Source organism: Zonotrichia albicollis, chromosome 2, assembly GCF_047830755.1.
Source record: "Zonotrichia albicollis isolate bZonAlb1 chromosome 2, bZonAlb1.hap1, whole genome shotgun sequence".
NCBI lineage: Eukaryota > Metazoa > Chordata > Aves > Passeriformes > Passerellidae > Zonotrichia > Zonotrichia albicollis.
This window is the reverse complement of record NC_133820.1, coordinates 44,018,375-44,036,283: the sequence shown is the minus strand read 5'-3', so window position 1 is coordinate 44,036,283 and position 17,909 is coordinate 44,018,375. Positions and strand designations below refer to the sequence as shown.

Here is a 17,909-nt window from a genome sequence, read left to right as displayed (position 1 = left end):
GAAACCATTTGGGGTGGCTTTTCTAAAGCAGCCACATGTTGTTGCCATTTTATGGAACTGGCTCAGGGCTTAGGCAGGGTTTCCAGCAGCCCCTGGCTCTGGGCAGGTGCAGAGGTGCTTTTAGGCACCCCAGCATTACAGGACACCACACCCTACCAGCAGCTCGTGATCACAATGAGCACACAGAGCCTGGCTTTCCCTCTGACTGGCTTTCTCATTTACTGGTCAAACTCTTCTGCTCAGTAATCCCAGCTAATCAGGAAAGGTCACATAGGTGGTTTGCCCTCCTTTGTGGTGCAGCAGACGCCACATTGGTCAGGACCTGCACTGGAAGTTGCCACTGGCGCCTCCAGATTAACCACGGGAGTCTGGATTTGCTGAGCTCACAATGTGCCAGTGGCACAGGGCGCATGAACTTGTTTAAGAAGCAGCAGCCCAGGACTGGTAAGGTTCAGAGGAGACAGCATGCTTGCAAGATTCCTAATCCCCCAGTGTGATGTGCCAGGATTTTCCCCCAGCTCCTGCCTCTGCAGTCACACTGCCAAGTGGCCATGAGAACTTGATGTTAGACAAAAATAATAGTTTCCTAATCTTAAAGCAGAATAAAACACTCCATAAAGATGTCAGCAGAAGGTTTTAACCCACATCCACTTAAAAGCCAATATTGCTTGTGAATGCCAAGCAACCTACATGGCTGGAGATAGCAGGGTCACAGCTGCTTCCATGAAAACCCAGTGCTGTAGCTGCTCATTGCCTGGAAAAAGGCCTCCACATACCCTTTCCAATTAGTGCATTAACCCACAAAGTTCACCCACTCTGTGTCCAAGACCATCCACAGGAGCTGGGAGGTTGGCTCATCATATATTCCCATACTGCTTAGACTCCAGCCACTTGGGATTTTCCAAAAGATGCCATCATGAATCATGTGCTTTACTGTAAAGCAGTTAAGAATGAAAGTGTATTCCTATAAGACATTATTGTTTGCAACTAAAGCACACATTATGGTTGTAATTAGCACACAGAGAAAAATCTGTTCTATGACAAGTGCAGGTGATCATGGTAATAATACCTGCACAGATGCAGTCCCTGGACCATAGCCCAGTCTCAACTCCATTGGTAATAAACCGGGGGAACTTAATGAATTTGATTGAATTTGTTCAATGTAACAGAAAAAAAAAATGCCCCACTGGATATTTTTAAACATATGTACATGTGTATGTGCATTTTAGATAGCTTGATAAATCCACAGCTATCTGGATTTGGAAGTAATCTTACCTGGTCTGTGGCCAACATGCTTGAAAAATTACTTTATGGGCAGCAAGAATAATTCCTCTTAGCCATAAAACAAAGCTTTTCAGGAGGGAAAGATGCATCATGGAATTTTTTGATTCCTCTTCCCAGAAGGTCTTACATGCAAGGCCATATTAAAAGACATTTTCAAATGAAAACTGAAAATAGTTTCAGAAAATAAGAGAGCAGAAAGCACATGGGGCTTAGTTTGATGCTAAGGCAATATAGGCTGAAGGAGAATATTACCAGCCGTGATTCATCTGATGCAAGAGACTTTGCTTTCAAAAATAAAGCTGCACGGCAGAAGGGTCAAAATTTTACCTGGGATTTAGGATTATGTTATCTGCAGTTCTGCAACATGGTGGCAGAGAGAAAAGTCTCCTTGATAGTGCTGATAGTGGGAATTGGAGACTGAGGATTAAGCAGCGGCACAGATAGCAACCAGCTTTCTTCTGTTAGCCTTTCATACTTTGCAAAAAAATTGGAAAAGGATGCCTGCCCACATGAGGCAGACGTAAGCTCTGTGCCCTGTTGATGAGGTGCTGGGCAGGAGACAGATAACTACCAAAGAAAGTTGCACTACTATTTAAACTAGGGGTGAAGGAAGGTCTGAGAGCTTCTAAGAGGGCTGTGGTTTGCAGGAAAGTTTCCAAAACCCAGGAAGCACAGATGTGAAGAGGAGGGTTAAACCCTGCCCCAGCCTTCTCAAACCAAGGGCACTCTTCACAGTTCCTGCTGTGAGCTGAGGCTTGAAATTGTGCTGGAGATGTGGCTGTGGTGAACAAACTTCTGGTTCACTGGTATTCTCTCCTCCAGCTGCTCACTCCTGCTCTCCTTCTGGGACAGTGGAGCTTCTCAGCATCCATGTGCTCATCCAAGGGCTGTTGATGGCCCAGAGCCTTGTGGCAAAGCCAAATGGGTGGCATCTGCTCCAGCTGAGGAACAGGCCCTCATATCACTCAAACATTTCTGTGCACGCAGTACAATCTCTCTTTTCACCAGAGCCCTCAGAAATAAACAGAGGATCCCTCTGGGGATCCACAGGCTTGAAATCTGTTGTGAATCAAACTGATTTCCAGGCATTTGTCCATGGAGCAGAGGATGTGCAGAGGAAAGGCTCCACTCCACATTTTGGCGCCATTCAGCCCAAAAAGCTCTTTCAAACTCAGAAGATATGCAGACCAGACAAACAATGGAAGGAATTTTGCAATGAAACAGTATTTAAAAATTCAGAATTCACTTAGCCTTGCACAACCAGTAAAGAAATTGCTGGAAGCCAGCAGTACAAGAAGCATTACCTTGCTTTGAATGCGAGGGGTTGGACAGGTGACCGCCAGAGGTCCATTCCAACCTCAACTACTCCATGAATGAGAGTCAGAACAACGCTTTGAATTTTCTAAGGCTCCTTTCACCAATAAACTGGCCTCACACCTCTTTCCAAATGCCAAACTGCACCACACCCCATCAAGACCATTTTTGTGCAATTTAACAACTGCGGAAGAGCTTAAGGCTCTGCTGGGTTGAAAAAACAGATCCAAATCTCACAAGCGAGTGACACAAGCCCAGCAGAAGAGCCCAGATCTTGCAACACCCAAACTAATGCCTTAACCTTGCTTATTAAAGGCTGCTCCCTCCCCAGCTGCACAACTGTGTGCTGCGGGTGCACGGGCTCCTCGCTCGCTGAGATTTGCTCTTCCCACAGCCAGACGAGAAATCCCAGCCAGAGCCCGTGATGGGAGACAGATGCGGAGCCACTCCCAGCATCCTGCTCTGCCTCGCGCACTGTCTACCACATCACCACCTAAATTGGCTCCAGCATCATCCTCGCTGCTGATGAGGTGCAAAGCAGACGAAAGGCAGCCAGCTCTCGCTGTGCCAGCTGGAAGAGGTGAGCTTTGGTGTACAGCAACAGACTCGACTCAAACGGGCGCCGCCAGTCAGATCTCGTGCCAGAAGTTCAAAATGCCTCTTTACAACACAGGAATCACTTGGGCCTTGAATTTATCCTCGGTGCTGCATAACATTACCCACTAGTGTTACAGAAGTAGATAGGAATGTCCAGGTTGAACAAGAAATTGCTTGAACAGGTGCCAACACATCCCAGACTAACTGGGTAAGAAAGCCAATGTCCATCCACACTGTTTGCTGTGTTCCAGGCCTAAATTCATCCCCCATTTATTTGCTCTTCTGCACCAAGGCCAACATGAAGGTGTGCTCTGGCCATCAGAGCCAAAAAATTATAGATTAGGTCACACATTCAAAAAGTCAAGTGGAAGAAAGAAGGCTGAGGGAGTCCTCTTCCAAGGAATGGCAACAGGAGGTACATTGTGACTGGTGTGATTTGGAGCATGGGGCTGGCACTGGCTCCTGGATTGGAGGTGGGATTGCACAGAGGCAGCCTGTAAACCTCTGCTCTGAGGGAAGAACATCACACAAAGAGAGTAGAAAGTAAACAGGGATGTGAGACAGCAGGGAAGCTAATAGGCAGATTTTGGCTGCTTGCAACAGGATTGCAGTGCAGAGGAGAGGCTGGGCTTGGGCCAGAGCTCTCAGCAATCTTTGGTCCCTGAGGTAAATGTGGTTGACAACCTCCCTGGTTAAGCTGTGCAACAGGGTACTGTTAGATTAATGGCTGGACTCTATGAGCTTAGGGATTTTTTCCAACCTTAATGGTGCTGTGATTCTGTCACTGAATTTCCTTATTCTTCTGGCACTGCAACAAGAGGAAGCTGAGCTGCAGGAAAACACCACAGCCAGCATGTGCCCAGCACCAGCAGGAGTCAGAGGTGGCTCAGTGCAGTGGGGGACTCTGCAGGTCCAGCCCTGGGCACAGGACGTTATGGGAGAGCATCTCTCACATTGAGATCAGCCAACAGGAATTTGAAGGCAGGAAGTGCAGCAGCTGCACTGGATTGGACAACAGGATGAAGCTGGATGAGGTTTTCCAAAAGGAGATCATAGAGCAGAGCTCACAGGACACGATTCCAGCGCTGTTTGTAAGGAGTTGGCCGCTTGTGCAGAGGCTGGATTTCTGTTCCTGTCCTGTCCCACGCTGTCATGTGTCTTCTCCAAACTATTCACTGTGCATCTTCTACTCAAACATCAGCTTCCTCAGCTGCTGCCCTTCTGGATCCATCTGTGCTGGGTAAAAGTGTGCAAGCCTTCTCAAATGGGGCTTGGCTGACCAAGGCTGTGCAGAGGCAGAAAGGGATTTACAAATAGTGAAGTGCACATGTCAATTCTGGTATGCTCAGGAATGGGACAACAGCGTGAGTGGCTTTTGAGCACTGCCCTGAGAGCCAGCATGTACCTCTGGACTGCTTCTCCTGTGCCATCCTCCTGGCCAGTCACCTAGTGCTGTCCCAAAAACCATGAAGTTTTACCTCTGGCTTAGCTGGATGCCAATGCAGAACAAAATAAATTCCCATGTGCCTACTTATTCATTGTGTTCTCTGATTTCCTGAACACCTCCCCTCCTTCTCCTAAGCAATAATGCAAGGCACAAATTATCCACCATCCCCTGACAGCTATTGATTCACGATGCTATCAACAAACCAGAACGACACATACGTCTTATTCAATGGGCAAACACCCACCCATGATAGCACTGGCAGCAAGGAGACCCAGATAAATTTTGTGAATAAAAAAAATTCATGAGGACTAGAGAATTAATAAGAGTTCTAAAGCTCAGAGAGTACATAAAGTACTAAAGAAGACATCCAGATTCTTTCTATACACCCTTAAACTGAATTACTGAGGAACAAGGTATTTTCTCTGTAAATTACTTGCTGTTCTAAGTCATGGATAAAGAAAAAAATAAATCCAATGTTTGAGAGCAATAATGGACCAGTTCTTTCCTCTGACATGTCCCCAGATAAAGTCCTCCAGAGCATCAGAAGAACAGTTCTGCTGCTAAGCAACAGGCAGATGCCCAGACAGCAGATGATTTTACCAAATAGATGAGTGCCAAAGGTAAAACATGGGCAAAACCAGCAGTAGATTTCTTCTACCCACTCATTTTTCCCACCCCCAGCAACTTCATTCAGATTTGACAGGCAGCAGGTATTGTTTCAGATTTTCTTCCACATCTCCAGACTAATGGAAACAGAAATGCAATGTATTCAGACTCATGCCACTGACACCTAGACCTAAAGAGAGCTTCTTTACTTGGCAGGAATGTGTTGTTGCACACCAAAATCCAAAATTAGAGGGCAGCCTTGGACAGCTTCCTTGGCATGCTCCAAGGAAGCATCTAAGTCTTCATGTGGGTTTAGATTTCCCTTCCCTTGCCAGGTGATTTTTCCTACACTCAGACAGTCTCAAGTGTGAAGGCAGAATGAACTGTGGTGAGACAGCAACAAAATGAGTTGGCAGAGAGTGTGCACTCCCACGTGCCCTGTGTGTCCCTGTGCAGCCAGCTCTCAGGCCAAGGCAGAAGGCTTTAATCCAGGAGATAAAGCATGCCCATAATCTGTACAAGTCCACATACATGAGCTGCATGACTGAATTTTCTTACAGCAGCTTTAATCCAGGGCTTTTCCTCTCCACAGCGCACAAGTGCAACTTTGTGGAGCGTGGAACAAAATCAATATTCACCCAGAGCTGTATCACAGAAAACTCACACTCCATGAATATAAAATGTCTGTGTCTGAGTTTAAAACATTCCTAGAGTATAAAATCAGATATAGGGCTGAGCATTCAGAGCTTCCCTCAGTACTTTTGGAAAACAGGATCTTTCCAGACTCTTTTTGGAAGGGAAGGTGCACATCTTCTTGCATAATTCAGAGAAAAGTAATTCCCACTCTCCGGGAAACCAGTTCCAATAAATGGCAATAATTGGGTAATCTAGAGGTTTAAACTGAATCTGATTCCTTTGAGACTGCTCAAGCCATATCGGCCTACTTCCTCTGCTGCTTGGCTTGAAGACTCATTGCAATGTGAGAGAACTCCATTTTTCTGAGGTCAGCAAATATTTTTTAACAACATTAGAATCCACCTGAAACACAAGAGCTGTCTTTTTTTCTGGTTTTTTTTTGTTTTTTTTTTTTTCAAGTTAGACAAATATCCTTTTGCACTATGGCTCACACAAATGCTCAGGTATGGTGTAAAATAAATGCTACACAGGATCCTTCATCATCTTGCTGTCCAAAGAGTTTGGCACTACCTTAGTAGAGCCTTCCTAATCATGGAAATGGTGCAGATATGTTACTGTCAGACAGAATGGAAATGAGAGAAGTACTGGAGACCTTCTAGGGGCCTGAACCAGAATTTCTATTGAAATAGCAAACCAGACAATGTCATTGTGTGCTGGTTTTCAGTGTTATGCTGTCCGGTTTATCTCGGCTGTTTGAGGGGCCTGAAAAGGCCCGGGGTGGCCTTGGGGCAGCCCGCGTATCGAAGAACAAGAAGAGGCTTCAGTTCTTCTTTCTGGTTTTATGTTTATTAATTGTTTATCTAAAAGATGTTCTTTCAGCCGAACAAAGATCCGCTCAGCAGTCAGCCATGGGCACACTGTGCCGTCCCCCGGACCACCACGTATCTTTATACCCCTTGCTATGTATACAATATTTATCATTTTTCCCCAATACCATCTATTGTTATAACTCGGTGTACTCTTAGTAATAACCAATCCAAAGGTGCCACCGTGGCCAAAGAAGATGGAGGAGAGGAGGAAGAAGAAGGAGGGCAGGACACACCTCAATTCCTCCATCTTACTCCTCTAAACCCCCCTGTACATAAATCCTAAACCCTGTTTCTCACCCTCTAATTAGCTAATCTTTCCACCCTTCACCCCGGTGAGGCCCTCTTATCTTCATAAAGGTGTCGTCTCCCGTGTAGGGTCAAAGTCCTGCCACCAGACACTTCTGGCAACATTCCAGGACTCCCGGGCCCCCCAAGGGTGGTCTCGGGGGCCCGGCATCCCAGGACTCAAATCCTGAGATCCCACATCTCCCCCTTCTGTTTGCACCAAGAAAACCTCTTTTATCACCCGATTCATGGCGCGCTTCAGACATACAAAAATGCACGGGACGACAATCATGAGGACTAGTAGGACTATTAAAACATAAAACCCTATCCTTAAGATTCTTCTCCAAATAGGAGAAATGTCAAAGAAATCTGCCAGCTGATCAATCCATGATCCCGTGATCTCGCCAAGCTTATTTACGCTGTCTTTTATGTTTCTAATACTTTCATGAATCGATTTTGAGTGATCTGAGAGATTCATGCAGCACATCCCTTCAAACTCTTCACACCCATGTCCATGGGCGAGCAATAGATAATCGATTGCAGCTCTGTTTTGAAGAGTCGCCTGTCTTATACCACTAACGTCTTTTAACATGTCATCCAATGCGACAGACACAGACCGTGCATGTTTGCTCAACCAGCAACCCATGTGGTCAATCTGAGTTAAAGCCACCCCTGATGCTGTTTGAGGTGAGAAAATCGCCGTAGCAATGCTTGTTTTCTTATCCCAAGAAAATACTTCATCATTGCAATCTGTCGCATAATTTTGGATTGATATTTTTCCTCTGCGCCTTTTCTCTCTTAACATGTTCAAATCAGGCGACAGCATTGAAATTTCCCCAATGCCGCATGGACCTCCCGTGGCATTAGCAGGAATGCCGTGCCAAATTCTGTCCCCGCAAATTAAAAACAAACCCCGTGGCAATTGCACTGGGACTTGGATTGATCCTTTGGCAGTTCTCTTTGTATATTTGCACCAAGCCGATGCATTCTTATAAAACTCATGATTGGGAGTCAAATTGATAGTTTTTGCCTTCGTGGCCTCCGGAACCTCAAACTGCATGCAGAATCCCATTGTCATGGACCCAAAAATCTCCAATTCCTGAGGTTCTGTAGAAGCCACAGGGAGTAGATGTGTCCAAGCACACCACTCTTTCACAGGATTTTCAATGACCTGTGAAATGTTAACTGCGGAATGCCCTGGAATTGGCCATTCGTCCACTGGCAATCCAACCATGCATGCAGAAAATGGTTTTCCTGGCCTCGAATGTGTCAGGCAAATACTATCTAGATTTGCTGCTTGAGCCAAAGTCTCCCATAGATTTTGCCTTGGCTGATTTACAGGTAAATCTTCTCCCTTACTTGCTGCAATGAATGAAAGAATGATGCACATAAGCATCATGACACTCATTATTACGCTTTTATACAGAAATCCCCAAAGTCCTTAGTTTCTTTTTATTTTTCTTCGGGATCGCTCTTTCCGGCCTGAGTCTCGACTTCTGTCTGAGTACTCGTCTCTTTGTTTCTCGGATCAGTGTTCTCGGGTTCTCGCGTCCGGAATGGCTTCACGTGCCGCGCCGACACCCACTTTAGACCTCGATCTGTGGAGATACAAGCGAAACCCTTGCCCCAAGTGATTAGTCTGAAAGGACCCTCTATTTGTCCTGTTTCTGGGTTCCTGATCAAAACCAAAGGGTTTTCCCTTAGCTTTGCCTGTGTGCTATTTAGAAAGTGTCTCACGATTGGTGGATTAGGTTCCGAGGATGAGCTATTTAGGAAATTCAACACATACAGTGCCTTATTTAATTTCATGTGAGGTGTTGCCTCTGGTTCACCCCTTCTCTGTCTGTCCAGAAGGGATTTCAGGGTGTGATGTGTTCTTTCAATGATTGCTTGACTTGTGGGTGAATGTGGAATACCGAACGTGTGTCTGACACCCCATTTTTTCAGGAATTTGTCAAGCACCCTGCCTGTATACGTTGGACCATTATCTGTTTTTATCTCCTGAGGCACACCTAATGCTGCAAATGCTTGCAGAAAATGTCGGCAAGCATGGTCTGCTGTTTCCCCTGCATGTGCTGAAGCAAAGACTGCACCTGAGAATGTATCTACAGAAACATGAACATTTTTGAGCCTCCCAAAAGATGGATATTTCGTGACATCAGCTTGCCACAACTGAAGACTTTGCAGCCCCCGCGGATTAATAGCTCCGGTGGAAGAAGGTGGCTGCACAAACTGACAGTCTGGACAAGCACTAATGATCTCCCTCGCCTGAGTCTTTGTGAGACGAAAGGACTCCATCAGCGCTTGCACATTCTGATGAAAAAACGCATGACTTAACCTTGCTTGCTCAAAAATGTCCGGCAGTGTTTGCGAAATGGGCATTGTCAACCTGTCCACTCGAGCATTTCCCTCCGCTAGAAATCCCGGAAGTGTCGTGTGCGCTCTAATGTGTGTGATAAAATACTCTCTTTCCCTGCCCTCTAGCAATGCCTTCAAGCTCGTCAGATAGGAGTATAAAACCCCATTACTGACTTCTTTCAAGAGCGAACCTTCCAATCTCTTGACCACACCCGCAACATATGCGGAGTCTGTCACCAGATTGAGAGGTTGTTTGAACAACTGAAATGCTCGGACAACAGCTGCCAACTCCACAATTTGTGGAGAGCCCTGAACCTTCCTCACATCAGATTCCCAATCCCCTGTCGTTGAGTCTCTCCATGTGATCACTGACTTGTGTGTCTTCCCTGAGCCATCCGTGAACACTGTGATCCCGTCCAAAGGTTCTTCACTTATTCTTGGTTTTGTTTTATAACATATTTGCGATTGCAGTATCTTGTGTTGCGGAAAGTGGATTGTGCAAGTTCCTGGGAACGCCAACAATGCGATTAACAGGTCTTTCGATTGTTGCATCGCCCACTCGAAATAGTCTTGTTTCAAGGGTAACCTGATGGTTGAAAATTCTCTTCCTGCCATCGTCAGCAACCTTGTTCTCGCTTTTATGATGATCTGTGCTGCCATCTCCAAATCTGTAAGAATTGTTTTTGCGGGCCTGTGTGGTAGGAAAATCCACTCTATGATTATCAAAGAGTCCTTTTGCGACTCGTCCCATTGGAAGATCAAACCATGGAACTGTGTTTTCTTCCCCAGCACTGCCAACTGAAAAGGCAATGTTGGAACAAATCGATGTGCTTGCCTTTTCTGTATCGCGTCTGCAACTTTCTCCAATTCCTTCTTTGCTTCTTGCGTGAGTGTCCTGGGAGACCGAATGTCTGTGTCTCCTCTCAAAAGATCGAGCAACGCTGGGATGTCGCTGTTTGTGATTCCCAAAACCGGCCTCATCCAGTTGATTTCTCCCAGAAGCTGTTGCAAATCGTGCAGATTGGTGATGTTGGTGCTGATCTCCACTTTTTGAGGCTTTATTGTTCTTTCTGAAATTTTCCACCCTAGATATTTCCAAGGTGCAACCTCTTGAATCTTTGAAATGCTGATTTCTAGACCTGCCTTCTGCACCTCTGCGATCACACAGTCACGAGCTTCTTGCAGCTCCTGTTGTGTTGATGCTGCAATGAGCAAATCATCCATATAATGAATGATTTTTACCTTTGGAAATTTCTTCCGTGCTGGTGCCAAAGCTCGTGCCACGTACCATTGGCAGATCGTCGGAGAGTTTTTTAGACCCTGTGGAAGAACGACCCAATGGTACCGCTGCAGAGTCGTTTCCTTGTTGATACTCGGAACTGAAAAGGCGAATCTCGGAGCGTCATCTGGATGAAGTGGGATACTGAAAAAACAATCCTTGAGGTCAATGACCACAAGTTGCCAATCCCTGGGAATCATTGAGACAGATGGAAGTCCCAATTGAAGCGGTCCCATGTCTTCTATGACGTCGTTGATCTTCCTGAGATCGTGTAGCAATCTCCATTTGCCCGATAGTTTTTTCTTGATGACAAACACTGGAGAATTCCAAGGGCTCTCTGTTGGCTTGATGTGTCCCGCCTGCAATTGTTCTCGGACCAGGTTTCTCAAAGCACTCAACTTTTTCCGCTCAAGGGGCCACTGATCCACCCAAACTGGTTTATTGGTTTTCCATGTCAGTTTCAGTGTGGGGAGTGCTGCAGTGACCCCTACTAAAAATCCACTTCGATCTTCGCACCCCATTGTGCCAAAAGGTCTCGACCCCAGACTGTGATCGGCTTTTGGACAATAAAAGGACGAATGACCGCCGTCTTGTCTCCTGGTCCCGTGACAACGACAGAATTCTCACTTTGCAGACATAGAGATGCTCCTCCTATGCCTGAGAGAGAACCCAGTGGCGCGACCAAGCTCCAGCTGCGTGGCCAAAAGATGTATGATATCACTGTTACATCCGCCCCTGTATCGAGCATGCCTGTGATCGCTATTGTTCCGTTCCCGCATGTCAATTGGCATGTGAGCGTGGGTCGGTCTCGACCTATGTGCTTCACCCATGTTGTATGTACTTCAACATGTTCCTTCATAGGGAAACCTTCTTCGTCGAAGATTGACATGACCTCTCCAACTGCGTGTGGCGGCAGTGCAAAGGCTCTCGCAACCACAGTGTTTTCTGGTACAGTCAATGGTGGACGAAGTGCTCTTGCCAACACTGTCAATTCTGTATTTTTGTCCGCTGAGATAACTGTTGGATAGACAATGAGTCCAAGAATACTGCACTTATCTTGTCCGATTATCAGGAAATCTTGCTTCTTATATGAGTCCCCGCGGACACCTGTTGGTATTTCCGCATGACTTTCGTCTAGAAAGCATACTAATTTTGAAGCTGCCAATGTGCACTGTGCCCCTGGTGGGAGGAGGTCTGGGTCACTGTGGAATCGGCTGAGGGTTTTACTGAGGGCGTCTGCTTGTTGCTCACTGATGATTGCCCCGTCTGCTCTTGCGACACCGCCAGTACTTGTGTCTGAGCGCGCTGGTCCGCGCTCCGCCTTGCGTTTCCCGGATACGGTAACGGATTTCCATCCACGTCTGTTCGGGAATAACATTCTTTCGCAGGATGTCTTCCTCTCCCGCACCGTGCGCAAACTGGCCTTTCCGCCTTCTGTACCGGCGCCGGCGTATGTGTTTGTGCACAGTTCCTTTTCATGTGCCCAAGCTCCCCACATCTATAGCACTGTCCTCTTGGGGGATTGTTCTTTTTCTGCATCGTCGCAAGAACTTTGTTGATGTTCTCATTCTGTTGATGCAGTATTTTTTCCAGTATCTTCTCTAGGGTCTTGTCCTCTGCTTGCTTTTCTGAATGTCCCTTTAATTGATTCTCCCATTCCTCTCTCAATTCATTCTTCACAATCGCTGCGACATGCTGAGGTGTTCCCACCTTGCTGCATGCCTCCACCATCTCTGCCAAGGATGGCCGTCCTGGCATGGCGCTAATCACCCGTTGACAATCCGGGTTGGCATTGCCGAAGGCTAAGCTTTCCAAGAGAGGCCTCTTCGCTTCTTCTATCGTCACCTGTCGATCCACGGCTTGCGTGAGTCGATCGATGAACGACATGAATGGCTCTGTGGGACCTTGCTTGATGCAAGAGAACGGGACTTCTGGGGCTCCTGCTGGTGCGATTTGCATAATTGCCATCCTCACTGCCTCCTTGATGTCACTTAATACTCTTCGTGGCAGCCTAGCTGCTTGTTCCCCTGGGTTGTCATCTGGAGGATCTCCTGCTAACTGCCCCTCTGTGAGGTTTGCATTTGGCCCACCTTGGTATCTGTTCCGTAATTCAGCGAGATATTTTCTCCATCTTTTTTCCCAGACAAGGCTTTGGGTGTCAGTGAGAATCATTGCCACAATACTTCGAATGTCATATGGTGTGAGATCATATGTAGCGAATGTCCCTCTTAATAGCTGTTTGAAGTATTGTGAATTCAGCCCAAAAGTTTGAGCCGCCTTCCCTAAATCCTTGAGTATTTCATGACCCATCCTTTCCCACCTTGGGTTCTGTCCCTGGGCATCATATGTCACTGGCATTGTCAGATCCCCTGATCCCGGGAATAAATGCTTTTCTTTTGCCAACGCTTTTCTGATTCGCTTCCAATCCATCGTCTTCACTGGCCCCTGAAATTCTTCTTCTTCTTCAGGTTCCGTTGGAATTTGTATGAATAATGGTGCTGTGGATGTTGTTGGTTCATCACGTTTCATTCTTCGCCTTGAGGTTTTTGGCCTCGCTCCCAAATCCGAAAAGGAAGCTCGAGGATCCCGTTGATGTTTCTTTTTTGTGGTGTCCACTGAATGCAAGAAGCTCTTTGTTGCTTCTGCTGCTGACAGCATCCATATAGGAACCCCTTCTGATGCTGTGATCCTTATAACATTTCCTTCTTGTAGCTGTTCTTCATCTGAGCTTTCATCATCTTCATGAAACCTTGAAGTCGATGGATAATCCCTTTGTTGTGTTGGCATTGTTTTCTTTAAAATGCTTTTCTTTTTATATAATGTTGGGAAAAATTGTTGCATTGTTGCAGTCTCGCCATGAGATGGCGCTGTGGCTCCGCCGATCCAATCCGGCATGGCGTGCACTTCTGTCTTCCAGCCACCAGATGGCGCTGTCACCGGCTTCCCTGGCTCTGGTGACGTAGCGTACTCTGTTGCTTCACTTCCTGCCGGTGGCCATATTGGTCGCCTCCCTGTCTCGGACGGCGTGTTTTCGGCTTTTAATTCAGCTGAAATTGGGGTTTGAACACCAGAACGTCTCTCCTGAGGGGGTGAGTCTTGGACTCCAAGGGTTTTGATCAAGGGCACCAAGTCTGGAGAAGGCAGGGGGCCCCGGGATATGAACTCCCTAACGTGGCCCCTCCCCGCCCGGGATGTTACAGGGGGTGTGTCCCGCTCCCGCCCGGGTTGCGCTCTCTGCGTCTGCGGGCTCTCCGAGCCGCTCCCTGTGTCTCCCGAACTACTTTCACTGTCTCCATCTTGTTCCACCCCTGAGATATCTCCCCTTTGGTCTGCCCCTGACTCTGTCTCCTCCTCCTCCGTTCCCGTGTCTATTTCCCCTTTTGCCGGTACAAGCAGCCTCCCTCCCGCCGGCGGCCGCGTGCGTTCCGCAATCCTGGCGGATCTGCGCATGGGCTCTGATATCACAACTGCACGCCTCCTACGTCCCCGCATGGCAGCTTTTTGGGGCAGCACAAATTCCCCTTTTTCGCTGCCTGGGTCAGACGCCCCGGCCCCGGTCCGTGGCTTTCCCGAGCCCTCGCGAACTCCGCCTGCCGCACACGCCCCCGCATCCCCGCCGGTCGGGGCTGCCGCTGCCCCCGGCCCCGAGTCAAGCAAAGCCGCGCGAAAACACGTATCCTCTGTTTTTTCTTCACCTGCGCTCCCCGCCTGCTCCGCTGCAGCCTGGCTTCCCTGCTCCGTTGCCGCGGCATCGCGAGAAAGCGCGCCCCCCGGTCCCCTCTCCCCCCCCTCTGCCCCTGAGTCCTCCATGCTCTCTGGGGTTTTTGGACGTTTTGGGGGTTTCCTGGGGTTTCTGGGTTTTGGGACCGGGTATTTTAATAATATTTCTTGCTCTTTTTCTCCAAGAGCATTTTCCTCTCGGCCTTTTAAGGCCAGAGCTAATTTTTTCTTTCCCGGGGCCTTGCCCCCCCCCTCTTTCAGAGAGGCCTCCCCCCCCGGACGTCTGCTGCGTCTGGGGGTCCTGGAATTTCGTTTGCATAGAAATCCCTTCCAGCATTATTCTTGCAGGAGACAGCAGCTTCAACGCTGTCTCATCTTTTTTAGTAGCTAAGAAATATAAGTGTCTATTTATTTCCTGCCAGAACCCCACTTCAAATAGCAGGCACGTTTCTGCCAGTGGGTAGTTTAGCCTTGCCCATAGTAATAATTGTTTTAATTCTTTCTTTGGAATTCCCTCTGTATACGTTTCTGTCACACCCTGTAGGGCGGACAAAATTTCCCGTTGTTCCTGGGAAAGTGTGCCCCCCATGTTCTTATTTTTCAGGCTTTCTTACCGAATCTGTCGCCAGAGCAGTCTGGACGTCTCGATCTGTCCAGCAGATCACGAGAGGTGGTCCCAGGGCGCCTTCTGGTTCCAGTCCGGGCTGTTCTGCTACGAATTGTCTTCGGCAGAAACTGAGAGGTGGAATTCTCAGTGACTGCTGTTTTTTTGCAGTCTCTGTTGGCTTTTTTTTTTTCTTCTTCTCTCTGATCTTCAGGGCTTTGAAGGTGGTGGTGGTGCCCCCCCCCGAAAGGTTTTGTGGTGGTTCGTGCTCACCCAGTGGAAGCCAAATGTCCGGTTTATCTCGGCTGTTTGAGGGGCCTGAAAAGGCCCGGGGTGGCCTTGGGGCAGCCCGCGTATCGAAGAACGAGAAGAGGCTTCAGTTCTTCTTTCTGGTTTTATGTTTATTAATTGTTTATCTAAAAGATGTTCTTTCAGCCGAACAAAGATCCGCTCAGCAGTCAGCCATGGGCACACTGTGCCGTCCCCCGGACCGCCACGTATCTTTATACCCCTTGCTACGTATACAATATTTATCATTTTTCCCCAATACCATCTATTGTTATAACTCGGTGTACTCTTAGTAATAACCAATCCAAAGGTGCCACCGTGGCCAAAGAAGATGGAGGAGAGGAGGAAGAAGAAGGAGGGCAGGACACACCTCAATTCCTCCATCTTACTCCTCTAAACCCCCCTGTACATAAATCCTAAACCCTGTTTCTCACCCTCTAATTAGCTAATCTTTCCACCCTTCACCCCGGTGAGGCCCTCTTATCTTCATAAAGGTGTCGTCTCCCGTGTAGGGTCAAAGTCCTGCCACCAGACACTTCTGGCAACATTCCAGGACTCCCGGGCCCCCCAAGGGTGGTCTCGGGGGCCCGGCATCCCAGGACTCAAATCCTGAGATCCCACATTATGCCATACTCAACACATGGCTAGTTCAGTGACTGTCATCAGTAGAGCAAAAGGAAATACATCACAAATTATTGGTCACATGGCCTTAATTTGTTTGAGGTTAAAGTTGATTATCATATATAAAAGAAAACATCAAGATGTTGAAATAATTTTGTCCTTATCTCAGAGCTCCTACACTCAACAAGGAAAGAGAAAACTGTACACTCACTATCCACCTCTAAACAATTAAGGAGCACAAAGCAACCATCAAACATCTTCTTAACCAGGACAGAAATTGTCCTCTAACCATAGGGCTCATCCCATTCCCAGCTTTGCATGATCTTTTGCTAAAGAAAGAAGTGTCAGCTCTTGAGAATGAAGGCATGGGGATAATACTCCCATCTCAGACTGTGATAACTCACATAAAAAGCCTGAAAGAAAGAAACAGTTAATGAAATTTTGGCATGAATTCACAGCCAATAGCAAGAAGACTGGAATTTTGTCATTTAAAGAATCTGACAGGAAGACCATTAGGTCTTCTGAATGGCTCAAGTTTCAAATCTCAAACAACTCAAATCCGTATTGAACTTCCTGCCTGACAGCACAGGTCTGGAAAAAGTGCCACTTGCTGGGGAAATTTCTCTTTGTTCAAAGTTATTAGCATAAATGAACAGCAATCGGTAGGTCTACTCAGACACACTGTTGATATCTTTTCTTTCAGCAGCAATTTCTTCTTTCCCTAAAAGAAACACTGTACTTGATCCCCTCTGCTCAAGGCTTCTGGCTAGGAACAGTTCCTCCTCAGTACACGGGAAACTTTCTTCCTATTAAGTCTCTGTTTCACCTACCCCAAAATATTACTGAGATTTTCTAACTGGGATTTGCAAAACTTCCTCGTGAACATGCCCTGAATTCTCTCTTCCTGTTTAACTGCTTAGCTCCTGCCGTCTGTATTTTTTATTTTCCTGGAGGCAAGTTTGATGTAATCTCTACCAAGCTCTCACAGCTTTTCAGAAGGCAGCACTGAATGCCTTGGAACTCGCAGAATCTCCCTTGTAAGCTCGTACCATTGCAGAATCCATCTCTTAAGGGTAAGTGCGACATGGTGAAATTTAGTTATGCAAAATCTTGCTGTCCTGAGCTGAAATTTTGCCGGAATGAGGGACTTGATGTGATTCAAAAAATGGTCAATCAGCCTGGAAAAATTCTCCTCTATTTCTGAATCTGCAGTTTCCCATCCTTACCAAACCCACCACCATCTTGTCTCATGAGATGCACAGAGGATTTGAGAGTGTTCCACAACCACATCTCCTGCTGGACCACAGGGAAACAGAAAGATGACAGAGAAAAAGCAAAGTAAAAGACCCAGACACTGATATTCTTTGTGTGGCATCAAAATCTGTTAATTTCCCAGGGCAGGAAACCTTCCCCATCCACAATGCTGCAGAAAAGAAAACAACTGAGAAGGTGTCAAGCTACAGTGTGGAAACCAGGGGCAAGAAGAGGTTTTGCTTAGCAAAGGAATGGCTACATTTCAGCTAGAGACCTGTGTATGGGATCCATGACCTTGTCTTGAATACTCTGCAGTTACCTGGAGGAAGAAAGCTTTGGAGAAATCACAAAACATTCAGAAATTCCTGGGTATTGGTATGAGGGAAAGTCAAGGAAATGGGAGTTTATTTTCACTGTAAGAGGGCAGAGGGGAGGTAGTGATCTAATTGCCAAGTTTGGAAATTATGGAAAGCCTTGAAATTCCTCCTAACAAACCGCTGCACATTAGGAAAACATGGCAGCGTAGAAGTGTGCAATGTGAATGCTGGCATCGCTTTCCCTGGAAGGAGAATAAACATATGGACCATATTACCAGGGAGCTCTAAGGATGATAAAAAAGAAAAAGAAAAGGAAAAAAGGTATGAACAAGATCAAGAAGGAATAGGTGAAAAAACCTCAGTCATGGTTGGGGCACCAGCAGTTCTCTTTCTCCCTTCTCCAGGGATAGGTTACTCAGCCATACATAAA

The 17,909-nt window shown here is 46.9% G+C and overlaps 1 long non-coding RNA gene across 1 annotated transcript; it reads right to left on the bottom strand.

The window, feature by feature from the left end:
• Positions 1 to 8,212: 8,212 nt before the first annotated feature.
• Positions 8,213 to 15,941, bottom strand: LOC141728184 (uncharacterized). Its single transcript, XR_012578983.1, has 2 exons — positions 15,010 to 15,941; positions 8,213 to 13,722 (listed from the first exon to the last, which is right to left on the bottom strand). It is a non-coding gene; the product is annotated as an uncharacterized LOC141728184 (long non-coding RNA).
• Positions 15,942 to 17,909: the final 1,968 nt, after the last annotated feature.